The following is a 25,535-nucleotide window of genomic DNA, read 5'->3' as shown; positions in this document are numbered from 1 at the left end:
TTTTTCCTTCCCAATTCAAGGACCACAAAGTTCCCCTCTCTGGCAGTCCCCTGCTGCTGGGACCTTGGGCCCAGCTCATATTTGAACTTCAGCTGCCATCTGGTGGTGGTTTGGACCTTAAGCAGCTCAGTTTCTCCAGGGAACCATGATTAACTGGGGGGTGTTACTCATGCTGAGTCTCGAGACAATGAAAAGCACCCTTCATTTCCCTTCGGCAACTCCATAGACATGTACAAGAAAACAGAACGATGTATGAAGGGTGAACAAACATTACATAGCCTGTATTACAATCACCTTGCTGCCATCATTGCTGCAGGCTACCGTCCTCGACTTCATGAGCCACTTCAGTTCTTCAGTCATCTCAGCTCAATATACACAGTCCCAGTGGCAACTACAAGCCTAGGAAAAAAGATTTGTACAGTAAGAGTGTTACCATTAGTTTAGGATAAATTGAGCTTTTCTAAAGAGATAGGGCCTGGGTCAAGGAGAAATGTGTAAGGAAGGTTACCTGCCTGTAAATAAGGCTTTACCAGTTGCCTTGTATATATGCCTCATTTGTCCTTCACCCTCACCCTGATCTCTCTCATCCCACTGAGCAGTGTTCATTGACATGCAGGATAAAAACGCCCCAAGACCACAGGAGTGGTCTTACGGGAAGGATGTGCAACAGTCCAGCTTATACCTACTGTCCCTTCCAGAGCAGGACACAGATTCATCTGTTTAAATCTCGAGTGAAAAAGACCACAAACCCACCTGCTGTTTGCAAGGCTAGGGGCTCCCTTCCTGGCACAGTGAGCAGAATGAAGGGCTCCTACTGAGAATGTGACCTCAACGTGCTTCAGGAGTTACAAAAACAAAAACAATAAAAAACAAACCACACCAACACCTCCACCCCTCCCCCCAAACCCAAAGAGAAGGTTTACAATACTGAATTTAGATATTCTCCTGACTTTTATGCTTGGAGTCTCACTGTGAACATACTTGGCAATGGCAGAGAACCAGAAATGCAGAAGAGCAATATGTATGTCAAAAGTAGGCATGCTTTGAAAGAATGGCAATGCCAATGGTTGTTTTAACACTTGAGAAGACCTAAAACACAGCAGCAGTTTCTCACCTCCAAAAGATATTAAACTTGGAACAATATGATATAAAACAAAAGATAAAAACATCCTGAAAAATGAAAGGGAAACGCAATGATAACCTACAAGCATAATCCTGGAAAGATCCCTTGAGGAGAGACCTTCTTTCCATTGCTTTCTCATATTCAGCCAGCGCAGGCAATGCAAAAGGATATGAGCAGATACTCTGAGAGAAAGCCCACAACTGACTGGACACAACATCAACAAAAGACATAAAAACAAACAAGCAAAACCAAATCAGAATAATTTTGTTTGCTTTTTCCCTCTGGTCATTATTTTAAATTCATCAACAAGTAAACCAAACAAATAACTCCCCTTTCCACTTCATTTAGACCTCTCAGTTCTCACACAGCTCTTGTGCCTGGCAGTGGAACCTTCTCTAACACCAGCTTTGTACACTTAGGAAATTAACAGGGCTGCTTCCTACAGTTACAGCAACCACAGACTTTTACAGGATCTGGGTCCCCCACCTCATGCAAGGGCCTGTCTGCTGTTATTTCTGCTGCCTGTTCTCCGCACAAGGTGACTTGCTTGTGCAGCACCAATATGTCAAAGGGAGCCTATGGGGGTGCTTGCAAGTATGAGTGCAATTTGCAGAGGCTTGTTGGCTGCTCCTACCTGTACAAGGAATCTGCAGCCTTTTATTTAACATGACCAGCAAGTCCAATTTGAACACATGCGATGGGGTTAAAAGCAAGCAGAGCTGAAGCCCAGGGGGTTGCTGCCAGCCCATGGTGCAGCTCAGGCGGACGTGTGGCTGAGATGACCACCATCTCAAGGCCCACAGCCCATCCTTACATGCTGCTGGTGGCCCAGTCCCACTCAACGTCATCAGGTACCCTGCTGGGAGCCACTGTCCCCTCGTGCTGATCTGTGCAGTTCTCTCCCTCCCAGCATGACTCAGCAAAAGCCTCTCCACACTTCCTCTGTCTCTATCCATGTGAAGCAATGCACAGATCACAAATGCATGGCTGCTGGTCTTGTAATACAGCTGTATGGGCCCTGCTTATAAAAGAGCCTGGGCAGGCTGCTCCCTGGTATTTGCTACCTCTGCAGAGACCAACGCTGTGCAGCACGAGTCCAAAGACAACTCTTGTCTCCATTTTCCCTCCTCACCCAACTTAGAGCAGTCACTCCCACTGCTGTCCCTACTCCCAGCTACAATCCAGCTGACTGCACACCAGTCAGCAGGCACTCCTGCTAGCACACATGAGGAGCTCTGCTGCTGCATACCAGTGCAGTGATTTCAGTAGCGCTGCAGGGCTAGCGTTGGGCACAGGGCAGCGCACACCGAGCAGCTGCTGTTCCCATGCTGGTGGTGCAGCACAACTCCTCTGTACTCTTCAAGCTTTCCATTCTTTCCTCACTTTTATCTCACCCCTCCTGATCAGCCCCAGCTCCCTACGTGCCGATGCAGGGTGAGAAGACTGACACAGATTTTCCAAAGCCCCCGGCTAGTTGTGGGACCCGCACACAAGGCTTCGTCAGCTCCTGCCCTGGCAGGCCGGCCAGGCAGCTGCAGCCTCTCCCCCAGAGATGGGGAAAACAATAAGAAATACCAAATCTGCCACAGGAATGCGGGAGATACCGTGGCGGGGGGCCCTGGTGAGTCTGGGCAGAATTTGCTCACGGCTTGGCTGTCGCCCAGAGGTTGCCACTCGAGCAGCCCTGTCGGCAGGCTGGGCTGACAGGGGGATGCTTTGGGGGCCCTGCCCTACTGCGGCCCCCGTCGGGCACTCGACGCCAGATGGCAGCCGGACACCACCGCACAGGCATGCTGAAAACAGCTCCGGGAGCAAAGCGGCTCCTCTCGCACTCCTAATTAATCACATCTGCAGATCCTGTTTTGAGAGGCAGATTCGCACAGATGCGGTGTTACGTGAGTTATTTACAGCTGAGCTGGTAGCTTACTTTGAGCTGCGTCACTTGTGTACGTGCAGCTAAACACTGCTAGGGCACGAGGAAGAACCAGTCTTCCATTGCAAGGAAAGCACCCGGAACAGTAAACCAAAAGCTCTTCTCAGGGTTCATGTGACTTACCTTACCTTACCGCACAATAGCAACACAAGCAAGAACCAGCAGGGCTGACCAGCAAGGCAGCCGGCTCTTCCAGCCATCCGCCCAGCGGGCTCCCAGCAGCGCCGAGCCTCACCCCTGTGCACAGCCACTACCCTGAGTTACTCAGGTGACTGTTAGCAGGTCTGTGCTCTCCCCTGCAAAGGCCCAGTGTTTACTTTGAGAGTCAGACAGTCGCTCTGTTGGGTAACATTTTCCCTCAACGACTTACGAACTTTAATCTAATTTTGAAATGTAGAGGAGACAAAGTTGGATTACGCTGGTTTAACTGCTCATGTCACAAACTCTCGAGCAGGGAGACTGGAGGCTTTTTTTCTCCAGAAACCTTCTCTTGGCCCCAAATCCTTGTTTTTTCTTAGTTCAGACACAAAACGGGGGGAGGTTCAGCTTCCAAAAATAAATCAAAGACACCATGATGCCTGCAGGGTATTTGTTTCTCTGTAGGAACGCAGACCTGGTGGTTTAGTTTAAGAGAGACCAGGCTAACACTCACATTTTCTACATTCCTTGTTTTCCTGATATATCAAGATCGACAGGTTTGAACTGTTGTTTTAATGAAAACCTACTACTCTTGAGAGGGTTTCCTGTTTTAGAAAGATGATCTTTCAGAGCTACAAAATTCCAAACCATCTGACTTGCTATCACCTTTGTCAGGTCCCTTAACCTCCTTATGCCTCAGCTGATGAAATGTGACGGATATTTATCTATTAAAACCTGCAAGTTTTAATAGATAATAGTTTATCTATTAAAGTGCCTGCAAAACACTGCTTTTTCTGCAAAGAGATGCAGCAATGCCATGCTAAGCTGAAATTGTGCCCACAAGATGCAAACTGCAGATGGCTGTGTGAACCCTCGAGGGAAGGCCATTCAGATCAGAGCAACTCCGCATGAGCAGAGCCTCCTGGCACCCCATCTGCCATCCACAGGGAAACTTTCAGCCCCTCTGCTTTCATGCCTAATTCTTGGTGGCCTAAAAACCACCTGTGAGCTCTTGGGTTACAACCACAAATTGAAGCAGCCTTTAGATTTCTAATGACCTAGAGGAGCTAAAATCACCACGTAGCTAGCCCTAAAGTGTCAGAAAAAACATGGCAACAGTCATAAAGTCATTCTGCATTTGAGCCAAGCCCTCTTTCATCATCCCTAAATCAGGCTGCTGACTCAATCCCAGGTAAGTTCTCCCCTTCCTTGGGCACTTGGAGTTCAGGAACATCCTGGTAAACCCAAACAGGACTGACCTTGACTCTCTGGACAGTTTTCAGAGCTTAAGCTTTACAAATCAGAGCAACACATTTTGCAGGTGAGTGCAAATACCTTGCTGAAGGCTGAAGTACTCGTGTTCAAACTGCAAGTGCAACAGCCATCCCTGAATATGTTTTCAGTCTTGGGAACTGACCATCAGTTCCCACTTCAGTAAATTCTGCAATCCAGAGTGTTTTTTTTTCACTGTTTTTTTCTTGTCTGCTAAAAGCAATTTAGGATTTTCCAACTGTTCTAACAATTTAGAAGCTCTACTATGTAAAAACACTTTCTTGTGTTACAAAAGTTCATCTGAATTGTAAATTGCATTACAAAGGGGACGGAGTTAGTGTCCTCATACACTGCTTGGGCTGATCTGCTGGCAGAAAACGACCACTGGCAGCTTTGCAAGGCATGGAAAAAGACTTATCACCCTGATACTGGAAACACAGTCAAAGCTGCCTTCGCTGGGCAAACAGGCACTGATTTCTCAGCCTAGTCTCTAGAGGTGCAGGTCTGCTGACGTCAAGGCTGTCATTATTGCAGGGCTCACAGCCCTTGAAATGCTTTATTTGTGAGCTGTGGTCCAGCCTGCAGCATAGAATAACTCCTCTCTAGTGCTTCTGATAGGGACAGCTGGGACACAAGAACATCGCGTGCCCTTTACGCGTTCCCACTCACCTGCTCCAGCTGTGCAGCTGAATGTTTTAGGGAATCTCTGCAATACTCTCTTCGAGAAGCCAGTTCCTCTCCTGTTTGACTCGGAAATCTTCCTGGAATATTGCTGCTTCCTGTCTGAACTCCTCTTCTAAAGCCGGGTTTTCTTCCTCCTATGCCAAACTAGTCTGTAAAAAAAAAAAAAACAAAAAGACAGCAAAGTTCAGGAAAGCACTCATTTATTTGGTGTGAAAAAGCTCATAGGTGCAAGAGGACGGAATGCGCAGTGCTCAGGATTACGTGATCATTAAGAAAATAGGAAAGCCACCAATAGTTTTCAAAGCTAGACTCTCTCCCACCATTTCTGTCTGGCTATTGTGTCCTCGGAGCCCAGAAGATTCCTGTTATGAGGGAATGTTTCCAGACAATTTTCCCCCCACCCCACTGCATACATTAACATAATCTTTTCTCTCCGATGTCTTTGGAAAACAAAGCATTGCTCTTATCCCTTTATAGTTCAGGTACATTAAGTACTTTATAAGCTGTTTGCCGAGAAGTGCTCAAGGGCAGGGGTAATTGTGTTTGTTGGTGGTTTCTTTTCTTTTTGTGGGCAGGGAGGAGAAAGAAGCAGACATAACAACTTGCTAGAAGCCTTGGAGCAGAGCCAGCAGCTCTACTGACCATCCCTGCAGTGGTGCGTGGTGGTGGCAGGACAGCACCTCACTGCCCCAGAGAGCTGCTTCCCTTTCTGGTGCAGTAGCACCAAGCTGCATGCAGACTCGTCTTCTGTTTCCCCGAGCTGCACAATGCAGACACCCCCCAAAGGTCCCAGAGTTGCAGGATAAAAAAACTCATCCATCCTCCTGGCCCGGATCCTGAACAGACATATGCACATGCTTAGTGCTGAGCGCGTGAGTAGCAACGCTGATTTCCATGGAGCAATCCACATGCTTGATGTGGGAGCAAGGAAGAGCAGGACATTGGGTTCCTCGGCTGCCTGCTTTTCATACCATGGGCAGAGATCCCACCCAGGAGAGAGCCGTGCAGCAGCATGGTGCTGAGCAATCTAGCTGCTTTTATTTCCATCACCTGTGGCCTTGCTGAAACCCACTATGAGTTATCTGGGACATGACGCCCCAGATGGGTCGAAACAACAGGTCTTGCTGCAGACTGTCTGTATTCAGTGGGATGATTTAGTTACTGCTTTCCTCCCACCTCGTCTTCTTCCTTATTCCCATTAGTGACATGTTGGCTGGAGAGAAAAGTTATTCATGCTCTAGAAATGTAATATTTACTCAAAACAATTTTTATTTGGCTTGGCTTCTTCCCAGTGCCATAAAGTGATAGCCAACCCCAAATGCTTACATAGACAACATGTGCATCTGAGTCATATTTATTATCCTAGTTATAAAAAGCACACAATCTTGTTGTTTGGTGCAATGGGATGGGACTGAAGGCATCAGCACGTCTTGAGCATAGCCTGTCTCTGGAATCTGCAGAAATTTGCCATGCTCCAAATTTAGAACTTGTGGGTGGAAGCTCAGGCAGGAGCCAACTTTTTATACCATTACATCACAGGAATTGAGGGCTTTGTGCCAAAGGATCCAAGGAAATTAATACAGAGCAGAGTCTGTCCAGCTGTTTGAATTTAGAGTCACGGCAGAGAGGTAATTATTAATAAAAGCGGCTTCATTTGGGGCATGGTAATCTCAGTGTTTAAATTGAACATATCCTCTCCTTACTGCAGCTTACTATTCTATTGAAACTTGTAAAGATAATAGTTAGGAATTAACATCTGTAAGAGATAGGCCTAGCGAGGCTGAGATCATTCTAGATAGAGGACACGCTTCAGTGACAGCTTTCCAGCTAAGTAAGGCTCAGTGAGAGTATACATTTGCCAGTGGCACCACTGCTCTCCTGGCTGCAGGAGGTGGCTGGAACGTGGCATGCATTTTTCCAGTTCAAACACACGTCTCAAATGGACAGCGATCAAAGCAGTATCCAGCTAATTTGAAGAGCAATTCAATTTGTTTGACCTCTGTGTGCTGGGGCAGCCAGCATAAGCTCAACTGTTGCAGCCTCCTAGGAGCTGCTGGTAAAATAGCAGGGCCTGTTCCCAAGGGAAGGGTGAGCTGACCTCCAGTCCAGCTGGGAGATGCCTGCAGCCCCACACCGGGCAGAGCACAGCTGTGGGTCAGGTTGGGGCAGCGCCGATGCTGGGAGCGGGCCACCACTTGTGCACACGGAGGCTGCACGCACTGACTACAGAATATGGGTCTGCTAAATGCTGCTTTCTGCACCTCAAAAGCACAGCACACATAACAGGCATCTTTCCAGCTCTTCGGGTACCCAGCAGCACGCACCTTACAGAAAGTAAAACCTGAATCTTCACATGGGGTCTACGTGCTGCAACTCTGCATGCCAATGGCTGAACTCAGCAGTGCCACCAAATATAATCAGGAGAACACAGCACTGTCTTCAGAAAAGGGGCTCCTCTGATGTTTAAATCACAGAAATGATGGTATACAGCCTCAAAGCTCGTCTTCTGCTGCTGGGTGCATAAGAGCTATGAGTAATTGAACATTTAGTTCTGGGTAACCTGGGAATCTCCCTATTTCTGTGCTACAGATAGATTGAGGCAGGAGGCAACTACACATTTCTTCACAAAAGTGTGAGAATCAGCAAATCAAACAATAAATACCGGAAGAGATGCTCCTGCCCCTACAGATACCACGTGATGCTTGCACACACACTGCCTGCAGCAGCAAGTACCAAACAGCCTTGCAGGCCCATGCCTCACCAGGAGCCATCACAGCAAAGACCTCTGCAGCTCCTGACACCTGCTGCACGTACAGCATCCTTCTCTCCAGAGAAAGCAGATTAAAAGAAAAAATAAGATCACTTTAGTCAGGGGGCCGCAGGGTGACAGTTGCCATGATGAGAAGACAGTGTGCCACTGGGGAAAGGTAAAGTAAAAATAAAAGAAATCAGCTAATTATCCATTTTTTTAAATGGCAGTGCTTTCACCTGTAACACAGGCATGTCTGTGCAGGGAGTGTTATGAGACTTGAGGCTGCTCTGGATTTAACAGGCTCTGTTACTAGATAAACTTCCTGTATTTTACCTAGAAAATAACAACACCAACCGTGTGTTCTTGCCAGGGAAAGCACTGAGACATCCTGGATCTGTTCAAGATTTAAAGATATAAATCTTTTTCTCAGTATGTAGCTAAATAATGCTCACCAGATATTTCCTATGGTATGATCAGTAGAACCTGAAACACTGCTTTCAAACATTACATAAAAAAGGAAAAGCTACTTACCTCCTACTTGGGTGTCCCAACATACGTTTAGTCTGAGTGAAGCTGCCATTTCATCTGCAGTCTCATGCTGTCACTTCATAGCTTTCCAGTGAATGCTCTATCTTGCGCCACGTGGAGTCTGCAACCACCTGCCACTGCCCCTCTGATGCCTGGACAGAAGGTGGAAGAAAAAAAAGTCAGTTAAATGAGAAGCCTTAGTATACTGTCAAGCACCCCAGGAGCTGGGGAATACCTGCCTGTCAGAGCCAGATCATAGATATTGATCGTTCTCAGCCATTTCTTTCAGATACCTCAGGACAGGGACCTCACTTCCAGGAGCACTGCATTAAACAAATAATTGTAATGAGCAAGTGATTCTATGGAAAGAGATGAAACGCTTCAGCAGAACTGACTGCAGCTATAACCGGTGTCTAATCCATGGCTAATCTACAGTTCTCTTTCCACTGAAGTCAGCAGAAATACCTCCCATCACGTCTAGAGTCCTTAGAAATGCAGCAAGCATTTAAAAATCTGGAGACCTTGCCCATTCTTACAACTGGGCAAGAGTCAGATTTCCAAAACACTGTTTATGCTGCACAGAAACTTCCTTCCCAGAATTTCCTTTGTTTCCAGCAGACAACTACTAGTAATATTTCACTACTAGTTCTAGATGCAGCCAGCCATCATCCTATTGAAAAGTCATTCTCTTGGCCACAATCTTCGAACAAAAACATCAATAAATGTATTTGATTAGATAACTTAGCTTCTGCAATCATGAAGATAAGATCAGAAAGACAACAACTAGAATAAGGACCTGTTTCCTTTCCTGGTATTTTTCGTAGCATGTAAACCCAGCTCAAACTAGCAGCACAGAAATTAATGCAAAACACAAAACGTGGAGAATAGTTTCATGACAAAATGGATTTGTGGCTTGTTTTGACTTTTCAGGGGATTCTTAAAAGTCTAAAGCCCTGAAATTAAGGAATCTTGCTGGTTCCTTGTTTCCCAGCAATTTCTTTAGAAGATGAGTTGTTCAGAAAGCATGGAAATTATTAGTGTTATCGCTTTGATGTCTTTAATAGAAATTTGGGATGGATTTGAAAGAAATGAGCAAAGTACTGTTATTTCCTTTTGGAAAGGCAGTCTGTCACGACTGGTGTCATTACACAACTGAGCAACCCAACGGCAGTGCACATGCTAACTCAGAAGCAGGCCGAGGAACTCGCCCTCCTAATCAAGTTTATAGTTGGATGCTAATGTTCTCAGAAAACAAACATTCATGTTTATTTCAGCAGAATGAACAGAATGTACTACAGAGAATATGACTCACTTTTCCATAGGACGTCTGTCTATTCTCTGTGTTTGAACAATGAAATACTGCACCTCTCACTTGTGGTTTGTAGTACAAAGTTTTAATGAGTTTATCTCAATGAGCTGTAGGCCTGCCACAAAAACTGATTGATTTGCCTAGTGAAAACAGGTGTGCCTTTTGACAGGATGCTCCACACTAGGCCCTCCTCAACTAGCCCAAGAGGCTAGACTCTCTCACAGGTGGTTTTAGTCTTGACTGCAGTTTGGAAATGAAAATATTGCATTCAGCTTCAGCAAAACACTGGTTATTTTCCCTTGGGAGATTGGCTGTCCTGCTGCATCCAAAGCACCCATTCTCCTCTGTACAGTTCATCTTTTAAACTGGTTTAAAACCATTCCTTTCTGTAACAAAAGCGTTTATTTTAAAGTAGACTTCATGAAAGAGACATTTTAAAAATGATCACATTTCTATTTCAAAACATTTAAAAAAAAAAAGCTGTCTATTATCTCACAGGAAATTCTGATTAAAGCTTTCTTGTGAAAAGTAGGTGTCCTTATAAGACCCTCCCAGAAGAAATTCAAATGAAGGGCAGAAGAGGAAAAGAGATTTTAAGTAAACAAGTGAGAGGAGCCAGGGAAAACAAGAGCAATGAGCACAGTCTCAGGTGGCTGACTTGGCAGAGCAGGGCGTGAAGGAAGGAAGAGGCTGTGAGACAACGAACCACTGGCGTTTACAGTAGTCGAGGATTCTCCAGTTTGTGACTTTAACCACAAATTGCTTAACAATACTGTACATTCCCTTTATTTCACTTCCAGCCCGTCACGGGGGTAAATCCCCCTTGAGCAGAGGGTAGCTACACGTGCATGGGTGATGTTTGTTAAGGATGGTGCTGGTGGAGAGAGAAGAACCTGCACAGGGGGTATTTCACTGCCTCTTCAAGTTACAGGAGTCACAATGAGAAAAGACAAGTCAGGCCCTTAGCTGGTGAGCAACAAATTAAAGACTGAGGGATTGCTCTGTGGCATAGACAGGGCTAGTCACATTTAACAAGAAAAAAAATCTTGAAGGCCTCCACAGACTTCAGTGCCAGAAGAGAATGACGAGATGGGAGAAATGGTGAGTGTGTCATTTTCCAGTGATGGATCCAGGAGAGCAGAGGATCCACCAGCAAAGAGATGAATATAAGCTGGCAGGACAGAGATCTACTTGTTATGTGGCTTTTTACTAAGCACCATTAGTTACTGCTGAAAACATATTTGATTCACAGTTGTAGAGAAGATCAACCTTGGCAAAGACTCTACAAGTCAGAAAAACCACTTCAAGTGAAGAAATTAAATATTCCCCAAGTTAAAGATTGCTTGGTTATAGCTCATCCCTATGGGAATTTTTAGTGTGGCTCTGAAAATGCGTGGTTTCAGAGTTACTTAAGTACCCTCTTGCAGCCTGAAATGGTAGCTGCAATAACGGAGAAACATAATGACAGAAAAACAAAACCTAAAATAGTAGTCATTAACATCAGGAAGGGTTTTTTTGGGGGGGAAGGTGTTATCCTGTTGTTTTCTGTGTTGTCATAAAAAGTGTAGAATGGATGAACAATGCTGTGCATGGCATCACTTTCCCAAGGGCTAACTGCACAATGGTTTCTCCAAACTGCTGTATTTCACCATTGGTGCAGTTCATTAAAAAAAATAATACTTATACAGCTGGGAATTATAAAGATCTGCAAAAGCCTGTGATGCCAAGGACCTTCATTTGGAGGCACACCTACGTTTTGAGTGCTTTGGAAGCAATCCTCTTCCAAAATACTTTCTATAGATGCTAAAGTGAGGACAAGCCTGGCTGCAGTCCATTCTCTACGAGGGATTATATCTTAAAGGGACATTCTCTCTCTCACTTAAAATTTCTAATTCTTCACGTTTCTTGTTTAAAAAAGACAAAACACAACAACAACAACAAAAACCCACCAGAACAATCCACAGTAACAACAACAACAATAACAACAACAAAAAACACCAAAAAACCCACAACCCAACAACCCTCGTGCCTGTGTCAGTGTCTAAGCAGTATAAATTTAAACATTCCATTGTAAGCTAAGATTATCTTGCCTCTTGCCCACTGAGACATGTGGGTTTGGCTTTATAAGACTCCATAACTGGCCTGCTTGAACCCTGTCCAGTAAGTTTTCATCTAAATTGATTAGGACTTGGAACATATTTTCTTGGACAAATTGTGTACTAATGAATAGAACACTCCCTCACAGCTGTCCTGCCAGAAAGCCAAGATTTTTTCTGTCTAGAAATCATCCCAAAGTGACCCTTAGATAAAGTTCAGAATCCATTTTCTTTTTTTAATTAAGAAAAGGTTTTCTTAATTCCATTCCATACATTTCAGTGCTAGGCAGCTGACATATGATTCCTCCTAAATATGTTATGTTAAAGAATTTGGTTGTGATGTCAGATCTGCCACAGACAATGCATTTCTAAGCACATTGTTTGTATTAACTGCAGAGCACGAAGATAGCTTCAGCAGAGGTAGCAGTCTCTATAGATGGCACATGGAACAAACTCAAGATTGACTCTATTCTCTGCACAGTAGTATTTATATATATTGCAATATTACCAAACCCTCACACAGGCACAAGGGATTTCCACAGTGCCCTTCCCTGGGGACGCAGCTTCCCTGTAGGCCTTCTCCCACTCAGTAACAAACTGCATAAAGTTGCCCTCAATTCCAAAGGTAGTGTGGCTAGGAAATTCTTACATTAATTAACAGTGGCCAAAAGAAGAAGCCATTTCCCCTCCATAAGGGACTCTGGACACTTTTCTAATTTCAAGGCATGAGCTTTCCCAGTCAGGATGAACACAGCCTTTCCTTTTAGCATTCTGCTCCACAGTTCTTCTCCCAGATGCCCCAGCTTGAAACCTCATTAAGCAATCAATTGCTTTACGATCAGCCCATCTGGAATTTTTCTTCTATGACCATTCCCATGGTGCACAAGGAAGACTTAACTCCATCTAGAATACCCATCGAACATCCACAATTACACTGTTTTGCTTATCTTTTAACAAGAGTATTTCTAGGAACCAGAAGTATACTTTGAGGCAAAGTGAGATCCTTTCTAGCCTTGCAAAAGACTGACCCATGCACCTACGTGGCAATAACATGCCTTCAAAATGGGTTCAGGATTTTCCTGACACATGCTACTCAGAAAATAAAGGTGTTCATTTACAATAACTCAAAGGAAAAGGTCTTTCAAGGGAACATGACTGCTCAACTCTTTAAACATCACTTACAGTACTAATCAGACAGGAAACTAAGGCTAAGTTACTTCTACTCTAATCTTAAGTGGAATTTGACTCTGCAACTGCTAACTGTACTTGCAGAAAAAATATCTGCAAGATCTGAAGCAGATCATGACAAATTGCTTTGCTACAAAAGTATTGTGGTATTGCCTGTGGAAAACAGGTCATAAGACAACAAGAAGAATGGGAAGTTCCCTATGCTTTCAAAAGACAGACTCTGCATGCTCACACTTGCAAGATACATGGTGCTGTAGAAAGTTGCCAGCAATCCCATAAAGAAAAATGATAAGTGCTGCAATCATTCTCCAATGCCTTCATGTAAGGCTGATCAAACCAAATCAGAAAATTACTTGATGTGAATGATTAGATAAAAAGGGTCTCACCTAAGCTTATGCTATTCTCACAGGCAGTTTCAAACAGAAAGAAAAATAAAAATAAAAAATCACACACCTCATTTACTGCCTTTGCCATTTTTTCTTGTGGACTAAAACTGAGAGCCATTGCTTTGAGCTTGTGTTTCTTTTCTGCGTGCTCTCAAATTGGCTCAGTGGAACCTAAATATAACGACAGAATGAACAGAAGCAGGAATGCTGACACTGTTGTACTGTATTCTGCAGCCTGCTATTGTTGGAAAATGTGGTTGTAATGGGCAGATTATACAAGGTTAAATCCTTCTGAAAGCATACAAAGGAACTGTGATACAATCATCTCAAAGTAGTTATCTTTATACATAACCATGGACTAAGCACCCAGTGGAGTGCAGCAAGCAAAGTTATGGGCCCAAGGCAAAACAGTGACCAACTGCCAAGAAACATCCTCATTAGTCTTTGTTAGAATTTGTATTTTTAAAGTCATTGTGCAGTTCAATTAAGTTTGTAATACACAGATGAGAAAGTGGAAAAAAATGCGAAGACATAGGGAGACGAAATGTTACAGCACTGGAAGATGTCATGTCACCTCCTCTGTGAAATGCTTACACTGTGAAAAGAGAAGAAAGAACAAGTCATTTCAGGATATGTCTAGAATGAGAGATAAGACCAGAAGATTACAATCTTCTGGTAGTCTTCCACAAAATCTCTTTTTTCTTTGCTTTCTACATGATGCAGTCTGACTCTGAACGCAAAATCAAAAGGGAACTAAATGGAGAACAGACAAGAAGATGAACAGCAGCCAAAGAAACGCTGGGATTTTAGGACACTATGGCACTTTGAACACCCTAAACCTTGGTTCATATGTTCCCAGAAAACACTTGCAAAGTTCATAGCATTGATCAAGCCTAACTCATCACAGGATGATCAGTTCAGATCAGGGACATAAGTGGGATAAGCACACAGAAGAGAGAAAGGGAGAGCAGAAATGAAGTCAACCCATGTGACCACCCGTGCACTACCAAGTTAGTCACAGGCCTTACGCGTTTCTGCACTCTCGGCTTCCCCCTGTTTATCTGTTTTGCAGTGCTGAATGTGTGAGTCATTTTGTGAAACTATATAAAGCTTTTAAGGAGAGACAGCCAAAAATGTTTAGAGAGAGACAGGCAACCTATTTCTTGAGCTGAAGAAGAGATTTCAGGCCAGATCCCAGATATCACATCCAGGTTAAGTTCCCCTTGCACTGTTCCAGAAGAGAAGAGGACTTCAAGCTGTCTTTGGTAGCAGCTGGGAATTTCCTTTTCCTGGGGGGACCTGTATGTGGCATCAGGCCAGACAAAGCTAGACTCTGCTTCCTGCTCTCTGTCAACAGCAGGTGCTCCCTGGCTGTCAAGCCACAAGGACAACTGGCATACAGTCCCCTGCGGAAAAGCCAGGCTGGCTGGAATTGCACAAATCACATGAGCATTTCCTGCCCTATCTTCACGTAAAGGCCATGTCAGAGGGACAGCTCTTGCCTCCTTGTTTCCAGTTGCTTTGGTGGATTTCAAAACCAGAGAGGTGATCTACTACAAGGGGAGTGCCAGAATTTTTGCCCCTCATTCAGTAATCAGAGGACTCTGCCCTAGCTTGTGCTTTATTGCACACGTGGCTGCCCTCATCTTGCTGCATGACTCAAAGGCTGGCATGCAGAAGTCCCCCTTGTGTGCGGGCAGACAGGTAAAAGACAAGTCTCTGACAGCAAGACTAGACATTTCATCACCTTTAACTTTAAAATACTCAGCAATTAACCGGCACCCATTTCATGGAAGTCATGTGGATTGCTGTCATTGTGGAGCAGCCCTGGCCCAACACTCTACTTACTTGCTGAATTTTCGTTGCACTCAAGACAGTTTTGTCTAGAGACTTGGTCCCAGAAAACCCTCCAAAGAACTGAACACCAACTACAAGTGCAGTTAGCACTTTGCAAGATCTTGCTATGGACTGCAGATTTGTACCCTCTGTGGTTAAACTGAGGGACAGAAAGGTTACAGGAAAGGCATATTTGAACTCTCTGTAGCCAGTACATAGCTGTAGGGAATGAGCCAAGATGTCAATGCTAAGGAAGCAAAACTGAGAACCAAGAGAGATGGGGAGTGAAGTAGAAAGCTTAGAGTTATGGATGCGAATTAATGAACTAGCAGTACTGAAAATGGGAACAAGCTGTCAGAACTTCATCTCTTACAAGGGACAAAGAAAAAAAATCTCAATTTCTGATGCTCTTGATGGAAACAGAGTTATGCAAGACTGATACTGTTCACACTGATTTAATTAAGGCTCTGTCAGCACTGTCAAGCTTAATTCGCCTGGTATTTCACATTTATAAAAGTCAGCTATAAAAACGTGCTCTGCACTAAAAATCAGCATTCTGTAAATGGTCCCAGTTCTAGAAGGGTCATCTTTTTGGCACAAGCAGGCTCTTGAGAGCATCCCACTTATGTGCTAAGATATCTCTATCTAACTGAAACGATTACAAGCTTGTATTGCATTCCTTGTCCTTTCCATGCAGTTTATGGGAACCTGGGGTGTCCAAAGAATGCAGAGTCAAGCTTCCTGGCAGTATCCCATCAAGGAAATTATTTCACAGAATTAATCCCCAGTTCTGACACTTCTTGTCATGTTAGATTCAAATCTCTGCATTTGCTGAGCCATGATGAGTGTGGAAAGGCAGGGACTAGACAATGGACTTGCACCGCTTGTGAACATTTTTGGTCTCTGGGCTGGTTAGTGACAGAAGCAGTTCTCAATGTGGAGAAACAAACTCATTTGGATGCCAGCAGCAGTCCATGGTACAAATGCCAGAAATGCATAGATGTGACACTTAGGGACATGGGTTAGTAGGCATGTTAGTGCTGGGTTGATGTTTGAACTAGATGATCTTAAAGGTCTTTTCCAACCTTCACGATTCTGTAATTCTAAATTTCAGCTACTATCATGTACAGTCCTGTCCGGAAATACCACAGCACCTCCAATATTGACACCTGCAGTTATGGGATGTGTCCTTCATCTAGCCTTACTGGGCAACAAGTACACACCAGCCAGGAGTCACCAGTAAAATCAGTAAGGTTTCTAGTGGATTACCTCAGAGAATATTATAGATATGTCTCAAATAGAAGCAGTAAAATTAAGACCAATGAGAACAAGCACTCAACACTCCCAGAAAATCCCATGTTCTGTAATTGTTATTGCTTCATCAGTGACAGGAAAGAGTCGTGTCTTAAAATAGAAATTCACTTAATTGTATTTCCCTTAAGGCACAGAAAATAAACTTCCATGAAGTGTTATCAACTGTACAACAATAACATGTTCTCCAGACTGAAAACTGGTTAAGGAATTTGCATTGTGTTCTCGCAAAACATAATCCCTATCCCAGTTTCCTTCACCTTCTTGAGATAACCAGGCAGATTTCAGCTCAGTGATTACTGAGTTAGACTATATGGGTTAGTCAATGTGTAACAGATGCCCAGCTTCCCACATCTCTCCTTAATGGAGGCTGGTGGATCTACTGCAAGGCTTTAGGTGCACAAAAGTATCAAAGGAGTTGGTTGCTTCAATACCTTTGTAGATGCAATTGCTCTCTGCAATGAGGTCTCAGTACACTAAAAAAAAAAGGGAAAAAAGGAATATCAAAAGACATAGGAAAATGATGGCCTATACCTCTTTCTGATTATATAAAATGTATTAAGAACCATCAGCCATGCACTTACATGTGAAATAATATCTTTCCGAAAGCTTGTCATAAACATGGCTCACACTGCAGGGATGGCCACACATTCCAACTTTTTGTAGCAGGAAGAATATTTCTTAGGGAATAAGGTCAAAATATTAGTATTCAACTGAGTCAGTATGGGCTAAATTAATAAAGTTACTACTCCATCATTGACTTCCATACATGAAATCTGAGAAAGCGGTTGTATCAACAGTACATCAATCCACAGCACTGGTCAGAGAAACAAAAAAAATAATCTTCAATTTCAAAGTTCCATTCAGCCTAGGCACAGAAAGGTTAACTTTTGTTTAAGTAATGACTCTGAACAGATAATGTTAATTAAATGTTTGCATTCAAATCTTATTACACAGTGCAATAAGTCTGCTTTCTACACAAACGCTGTGCGTCCAGTATGGAACAGAAAGCTGGGACTGCAGACACTAACGAGTCATTTAAAACTAAAAGCAAAGAAAAGGGAATGCTTGCCATCCCCAGACCATGTGCGCATCTGCCTCTAAGTTTCTTCTCATTCACCAAGTATTTGCAAAAGATCCACTTCTGCTGCTCAAAACTTTTTCAAGCCCAAGAATGACATGGTCAAGTGGATACAAATTATGCTTGGTAAAAACAGAAATCTTGCAGCAGCACAAGGTAAGTCAAATGCAAAATTAACCCTGATGTGAAGCACAGCAGCTAAATCATCCATCCCGATGGGAAATGTTGACAGTCCTTTAACTGTAGCAGTTTGACTTGTAATATAGAGGTGTGCAAGTTGGCTTTGTTAAGCAGACTCCATGGAACTATTTATTCTGTCTGCAAGTATAACAGGAAGTTTATTAAACTTGTGTGTTGCTGGACACAGCACCTGGCTGCTGTGTTTCATACCAGAATGCAGAATTGGACAGTCCAATTATGTACTGACGTAATGTACTGCCATGCGAAGGATTTCTTTTCGAGCCTAAGACCTCTTTCTCTGACCCTGGGAGCACATTGGATGTTGTGCATCCAACTCCTGACAGGAATGCTTCATTTTGCTCTTGAGCAACCACTTCTGAGCAAGCCAGGAGCAGAATCCAGCTCTTCTTGGCTGGAAGAATTGGGATGTCCCAAAATGGAGCTTTTTAACAGATGAGTGAAAAAGCAGAGAGCCCAAAGGACTGTCCGTCTCCAAAGAAAATCTTATGAATCAACATGCAAAAATTCCTTTTTGTAAGTAAGCTAGACTTTCTAAGATGGTAAAACAGCTGTGTGCTGTTGGGCTTAGCTCCTCTCCAGCATACCCCTAGATATCAATTTGACTGTCTCAGCAAGGCCTCACAGGACAGAGCAAGGCTTCCGGGTCTGCCTATGGCAGACATTGAACCAAGTCGATTTTAAAACTTGCCCTAGATTTCTTGTGGGAGATCAGTTCAGCTGGACAACTGCTCCTTGCAGCAGACCTTCCTGCCACTCCATCTCCTTCCCTCCCTGTAAGCAGGACACTTATCCTCTGCTGGGCTTGGTGGGGCTGTGGCTTCCTCCCCTGCCAATGCAGTGGGTTACAGCTACCACAGCTGATGGGGACAAGCTGCTGCCACCAACATGCTCTCTCTGGCAGCCTGAGAAGCCACAAATATGACCTGCTTTCTACTCAGGATGACTTAACTGCCTCTGGGATTAGAGGCCCTGGCCCAGGCTGCTATTAGTAGGGTGCAGGATGATGGCTGTGGGCACAGCATTTTAAACATCTGAAGGTCCCACAGGGAAGAAAGCAATGGCCATCACCAAGCTTTTTGGACTTCACTTGCTGAAGCACCAAGTCTCCCTGAAAACGCATCAGAGAGAATATGCAAGGAGCATGATGCTAGGATTCCCTACTTGCCGAAGTAAATTATGGGATAGAACTGTTTTCTCCCCTACTTTGTTTGTATACTAGAAATAATTAAAACTGAAAATCAATCCCATACAATTTCTCCTCACTCTGATGAAAGTTTTCTCTTGGCAGAAAATAGTGGTGTTTCAAGACTTCTTGTTTCAAGACCGCCCCTTCAGCTTGCATTTAAAATTTTGCTGAATTTAGCCACTGCAAATCTAGTTCAAAAAATGACTTGTTTTTAGCTGAAATAGAAAATATACAAGGTTATTTACCCAAAGAATCCCTTCCAGATCTACAGCAGGCCAACTGGACTCAAACTGTTCACACATAGAGTAATCAGATTTTAAATAGTAAATGTTTTCTACTTTGCTTATGCTAACTTTTTTTTTTTTAAGTCAAGTGACAAATACAACATCAGAGCATCTAAGAACAACAAAAAGCCCCTTCCCTGACTCTTCGCTCTTCACAGCAGCTTCACAAGATAATTTAAAGATTAAGATGAAGGAATATTTTGAAACACCAATAGAGTCACACTCATCCAAAGCACACGAATCTTTTTGGCCTATTCTAACCAGAGAAACTAATTGTTATAAACATCTCAAGCAGCCTGGTTATCTCAGGAAATAGAGAATTATACCTTTAAACTTCTTAACACAGGAATAGGCAAATCCCAGCAGATGCAGAGGCATACGAATATGACAGTCATCCCCCAACATTCCCTTCGTGACATGGTCCTAACTAAATTTTAATTATTAAGCCTGCTTTTGCACCTTATCTGCTTGCTCGGCTATAGTTATTATCGAACCTCAGCATCACCTTCACAAAGTACCACAAAGCATCACAAAACACGCAGTGGCAAGGACCCCAAGATGTCACTGAGCTCAACCTCCTGCTCAAAGGAGCATTCTCAGCTGCTGTTCTGCTCACCAGGAAGTTTAAGCATAAAAACCACAGCAATATTCAAACTACAATTCTGCCTGAGTTGGTGAGCACTCCAGGGACCATTTAAACATTCAGAGCACTCAAGAATTGTCTCCTGTGAAGAATACAGTGGGGAACAGGGGCCTCCAGCTGCACAGAAGTTACCATTGTTTCATCAAGCCTCTAAACATTGCGAGTTTTTACAAACTGTAAAAATGATCACATTCCAAGCTTTGAAGGGAAAGAAAAGCTAACTACATACCATAATTAAATTTTCTTTGGACTTATCTATTTGCACCTAGTGTTGAAAACATTTGGTACAAAGTAGAAAGTGTGCTTGCGTATTTAAACCAGCTTCCAGCATTTTCATTCAAAGTAAGTGAACAACAGATAATAATTCAGTGTAACAGTGATTATCTTTTGTCCAGTCAGTATAACAGGATCCGATACCAGTTGTCTGATCAGTGTAACAGGATCTGGAAAACTATGGGCTTGTCAGCCTGACCTTGGCGCCATGTAAGGTTATGAAGTATATAATCTTGAGGGATATCACAGGGCATATGTGGGACAATTGTGGGATGAGGCCTAGCCAGCATGGGTTCATGAAAAGCAGGTCTTGACTGACCGACCTCATCTCATTCTATGATCAGGTGACCCACATGGTAGATGAGGGAAAGGCAGTTGATGTAGTCTACCAGAACTTCCGCAAAGCATTCAACACTGTCTCCCACAGTGTTCTCCTAGTGAAGCTGGTAGGCTGTTGGCCTGGAAAAATACACTCTTTGCTGCTAAAGAACTGGCTGGCTGGATGGACCCAGAGAGTGGTGGTGAACAGAGTTAAATCTAGCTGGCAACCAGTCACAAGTGGTGTTCCCATGGAGTCAGCACTGGGGTCAGTCATGTTCAGTATCTTTACTTATGACCAGGATTAGGTCATTGAGTACATGCTCAGTAAATTTGCAGATGACAAGAAGTTGGCAGGAAGTGTTGATCTGCCTGGGGGTAGGAAGGTCCTACAGAGGGATCTGGACAGGCTGCATTGCTGGGCTGTGGCCTGTAGGAAGAAGATCAACAAAGCCAAGTGCTGGGTCCTGGACTTCAGCCACAACAGCCCCAGATAACACTACAGGCTTGGGACAGAGTGGCTGGAAGACTGTGTAGAAGCAACATACCTGGGGGTATCGGTCCACGCTTTGCTGAACATGAGCCAGCAGTGTGCCCAGGTGGCCAAGAAGGCCAATGGCATCCTGGCTTGTATCAGAAATAGTGCTGCCAGTAGGAGCAGGGAGGTGATCATCCCTCTGTACTCAGCTCTGGTAAGGCTGCACCTCGAGTACTATGTTCAGTTTTGGGCCCCTCACTACAAGAAAGACATTGAGGCCCTGGAGTGTGTCCAGAGAGGGGCAACTAAGCCGGTGAGGGTTCTGGAGCACACGTCTTATGAGGAACAACTGATAGAGCTGGGATTGTTCAGTCTGGAGAAGAGGAGGCTCAGGAGTGACCTTATTGCTCTGTACAGCTACCTGAAGGGAGGTTGTGGTGAGGTGAGGGTTGGCCTCCTCTCACATGTAACTAGCAGCAGGATGAGAGGGAATGGCCTCAAGTTGCACCAGGGAAGATTCAGGATGGTCGTTAGGAAATACTTCTTCCCTGAGAGAGTGGTGAGGCATGGGTTGCGCAGGGAGGTGGTGGAGTCGCCATCCCGAAGGTGTACAAGAAACATTTAAACACTGTACTGAGGGACATGGTTTAGTGGGTAATATTGGTGATAGGTGGATGGTTGGACTGAATGATCTTGAAGGTCTTTTCCAATCTTGGTGATTCTATGATTCTATCTTTTTCCATGATACTTGTTTGTCTGTTTCCTTTCTGGAGAATTAACATTCATCTATAGGTAACCTATGCTTAGGACAGGAGTTGATAGGATAAGATTGCAAAAGACACTGCTCGTGATGTGTTTGTGCAACCACTTAGATCCTCTGTGGAAGAACTGATATATATTATATTAACAGTTCTCAACATGTTCCTCACGTAGCTGCAAAAGGAGAGCCAAAGACGACAGATACCCCCTAAACAGCCACAGGGAGTCCAAGTGGTAAGAAACAGACTTTGACTTTAGCACACTCTCATTTTACTCTAATGTTTTTGCTGCTCGCCACAAAGACCTATGCAATCAGTTCACATGCACAGTGGAAAGATTTTTACAGTAAAATTTCAGATATTTTCTACAAGTTCAACAAAGTTCATTTAAGTGCCTGTTTCTCACTGTTAGGTACATGTCTGCTTGAGCTGGAAAACTTCCTAGCAAGGTGCAAGTCTTCAGCAGAGAAGTCAGTACTTGTCAGACCATGCAGAGAGCTCGCTTTTCAGGAAAGCTTACACCTTCCTCACAACTCCTATGGCATTGCACATGCCTGCAACTACATGCCCCACAACCAGCTTTTAATCTAAAAAGGCAGAAGATTTTTTCCCAAGTTTTAACTTTAGCTTTATTTTGAAACCTTCCCATTTTTTCCTGACTAATGGAGCTCAAGAAGGAACACCTCCCTCAGGCCAAAAGCGCAGAAGATGCTTGTGATGATCTGCCAAGATTTTAACAAGGGCGTCCTCAGCACCTCGAAGCTGCACATCAGTGGAATGTGTCCCATATATTAATAATACTTAAACTTCTCTCAACATGCTCAGACACAGTCTTGATGCCAACCCCACAGCTCCTGAGGGCAGAATGACAGCATTCACACAGGCTATTAAGCTGAAACATGAGTGTTCATATTTTTGGCTAATCCCCTCAAGTACTAGGTATTTTGGAATCCCTTTCTCTAAGACCATGAAACTATATATTTTAATCTGAAAGAGATGAGCTGCAATGCTGGCATTAATTGTGAGAACTCTCACTTGTTTATTACCACAGCACTATTGGTATATAGTGAACACACCAGCTTCTCAAATGAAATATTTTTTTAAGGAAATGGCTCAGACACATGCAAAACCTCTCTAAGTAAGAACATTTTTGGGGTGTAGGTGGATTCATTCAAAATATGCCCTGAGAACATTTCTCTGCTCTGCCAGGAGTTAGGCCAGTGGGTGCGGACTGTGCTCCTTCTCACTATCCTTGTTCTAGGACATGCCAAGGAATGCTGAATCACTTCACCCTGTGTTACAGAAGTATCAGCCTCTTTCAAAATACTGTACCAACATTCAAGTTGTAGGAATGCTGACTGATTGCAGAAAATGATTCAAGTCCTGCAGTCAGAATCTAAGACAAAAGCCACTATGACAACTTTTGAGATTAAGAACATCTTGATTTGGATACATATCTTTAAATTACTTAATCAGAAAGAATACCGTGGACAACGAGGATTTAAAACAATTATATAACCAAGCCAATTTTACACTGGTCTTATCGGAAGATGTGGCAATAGGACTCTTCGTGCATTGTGTACATTTCCAAAATGACGAAACCAGAGGACAGAAGAATTGAAACTGAAAACCCAGGCTGTTAATTTCACCTAGTTTCTATACCTCAGCAAATCAAAGCCAAAACAAAATCCTAAAACTTCCCTATGCTTTCTTCTCCATGCTTCCAAGGAAGGGAAAGAAAAACCCTTAAATGTCATTGTAAGACTATCACTTTGTATCACTTCCTCATCTCAGGTTTGGTAAGAAAATACAGTGGTAACCCTCCATGTGCCTGGAAAAGAAAACTGACATAAGAAGTTGAAGATAATACCAACAACTGTGAGAGAAAGAACAGTAAGAAAGCAAGCTTAGTATTACGGATTAGTTGCCAAGTAGAGGCAGATCTTTTCTTGCTGACATGACACAGACTTCACTCTTGGGCTAGGTGAGCTGTACAGCAAAGAGCTGGAATCCCCCCCAGCTGCTCCACTAGTCTCTGTCTGGTTAATCTCTACCAGAAACACACTCTCTCTCTTCCAACCATTGTAAGCATCAAGGTTAAAGATCACAATCTGAAAACAAAACATGCTGAAAGACTTGTCTTCTCTCAAAGTGAGAAGAAAGCGTGTCTAACTATTCAGACTACATGCTTTCCAGTATGAGTGTGCTGGATTATCAGAGCTTATATGACAGCTTTCATCAGGGGATCACACAACACGGTGCAAACAAGCAACATGTTAACCCTTAAGGCAGGGATAAATCAAGATTTTCTATATCTCACTGAGCAGGAGAGTGAAGAGCTGAAAATGTAGGGATTCATGTAATGTCACATGGAAGCAAGAAGTGCTGCAAAGGAAGCCTCCAATCAAAGTAACATGCCTGCATAGAAAAAAAGCCCAAACTCCACAGTTTTTTTTTTAATTCTCATGGGATCATAAGCCCTAAGATTTCAACAGGTCAAATAAACCAAGGTCTTACTCAGGAATATACATCTCTTTTCAAAATTATGTAACCATTACATGACCTTGACAAAAAGTTGAGGGGGTTCTTATGGACTTCTAAGGGTAGGTGGGAAGGGGGGAAATAAGGAAGCAAGTCCCAGATAAGCATACAATATTACATCACTCACTCCAACCTCACTCCATTCCACTTGGGAACAGAATCAGTACTTCTCTGTGCAGGCACTTACATATATACTCTATAGATAACTCATATACACTTTTCTGTTCCAGAATGACAGTAACTTTTGCCCTTGGCACAGTATGAGCAAAATCTTACATTAGAGGATAATTAACCTGCCACAGTCATGCATCAAACTAATAGTTACTCCAGTACACATTTAGAGATTGCCATTTAGGAAGAGACAGAACTTGGAGCTGAAGATGCTGTGGGGCAGACACCCAGACACAGGACCTTTAGACACAATGTACCCCCCTCACCACTGAACAGTGCAGTCTCCCAAATAGCAGCATTACCCTTTATTTCTAGGCCATAAAGGAGGAGTGAGGGAGATGCAAGCACAGGTTTTGATGTTGGTTTCTACAAGATAAAAGCCATAGCTGTGTAACAGCACCAAACAAAAATAAGCTAGGCATCCCACAAAGTCATCCAACACATCTATTAACACTCGTAGCAAGTGACAGCTTCTACCTTTTGCAGCTGCCGACACCAGTAACGTTATGAATCTAGTCATTCAACATTTCAATGAAGAGTAAAGGGGATTATAGGCTTTGCAAGGAACAAAAGGTCATGAAATCTGAACCCAGCACAGATACTTCTCATAGCTCTAAACTTGACAAGGTGTGCTTACAGATCCAAAAGGAACCTCCTTCAAGCTTTGGAGAAGTTTATGGAAACTGCAGTCCTCCTGTTCGAAGCAGACACACTTCTTGGAAGATTCATTCTTCTTAAACAGAAATTGCTTAAAGCATTTCAAATTATGTACGTATAAAAACCAGCAGGCACTGTGGCACTGTGCAGAAGACCACATTCTCTCTCATTTCCCAATAGGTTTCAAGATTACAGCCAAGAGCATACAGAGGCCAAAAAGATGCCTCCCATAAACTTGCAAGAATCCTTGCTTTTTTAAACCTGAAAAGACCTTTGGTTCTGCAGTGTGGAGTTCCCAGAAATGTGAATATGCAAAGAAAAAAAAGATCCCTGGAGAGGTAGCCTTACTAGTAACCTGCTTCTTCCTCTTTAAAGTTGGTTCAGCTAG

The 25,535-nt window shown here is 43.5% G+C and overlaps 1 long non-coding RNA gene across 15 annotated transcripts in view; it reads right to left on the bottom strand.

Moving 5' to 3' along the window:
• LOC116217589 (uncharacterized) overlaps positions 1–25,535 on the bottom strand; it is a 45,262-nt gene that overhangs the window by 5,862 nt on the left and 13,865 nt on the right. For 2 of the 15 annotated variants that reach the window (XR_014883378.1, XR_014883379.1), the window contains exons 1-2: positions 5,136–5,521; positions 295–399 (exon numbers count right to left, since the gene is read on the bottom strand). This is a non-coding gene — a long non-coding RNA (uncharacterized LOC116217589). The other 13 variants (XR_014883367.1, XR_014883377.1, XR_014883368.1 and 10 more) reach the window with 12 other exon arrangements.

The sequence above is a fragment of the Meleagris gallopavo genome, chromosome 5 (genome assembly GCF_905368555.1).
Source record: "Meleagris gallopavo chromosome 5, MGAL_WU_HG_1.1, whole genome shotgun sequence".
Classification (NCBI taxonomy): Eukaryota; Metazoa; Chordata; class Aves; order Galliformes; family Phasianidae; genus Meleagris; species Meleagris gallopavo.
The sequence above is the reverse complement of the archived record's forward strand: the minus strand, read 5'-3'. Positions and strand labels throughout refer to the sequence as shown.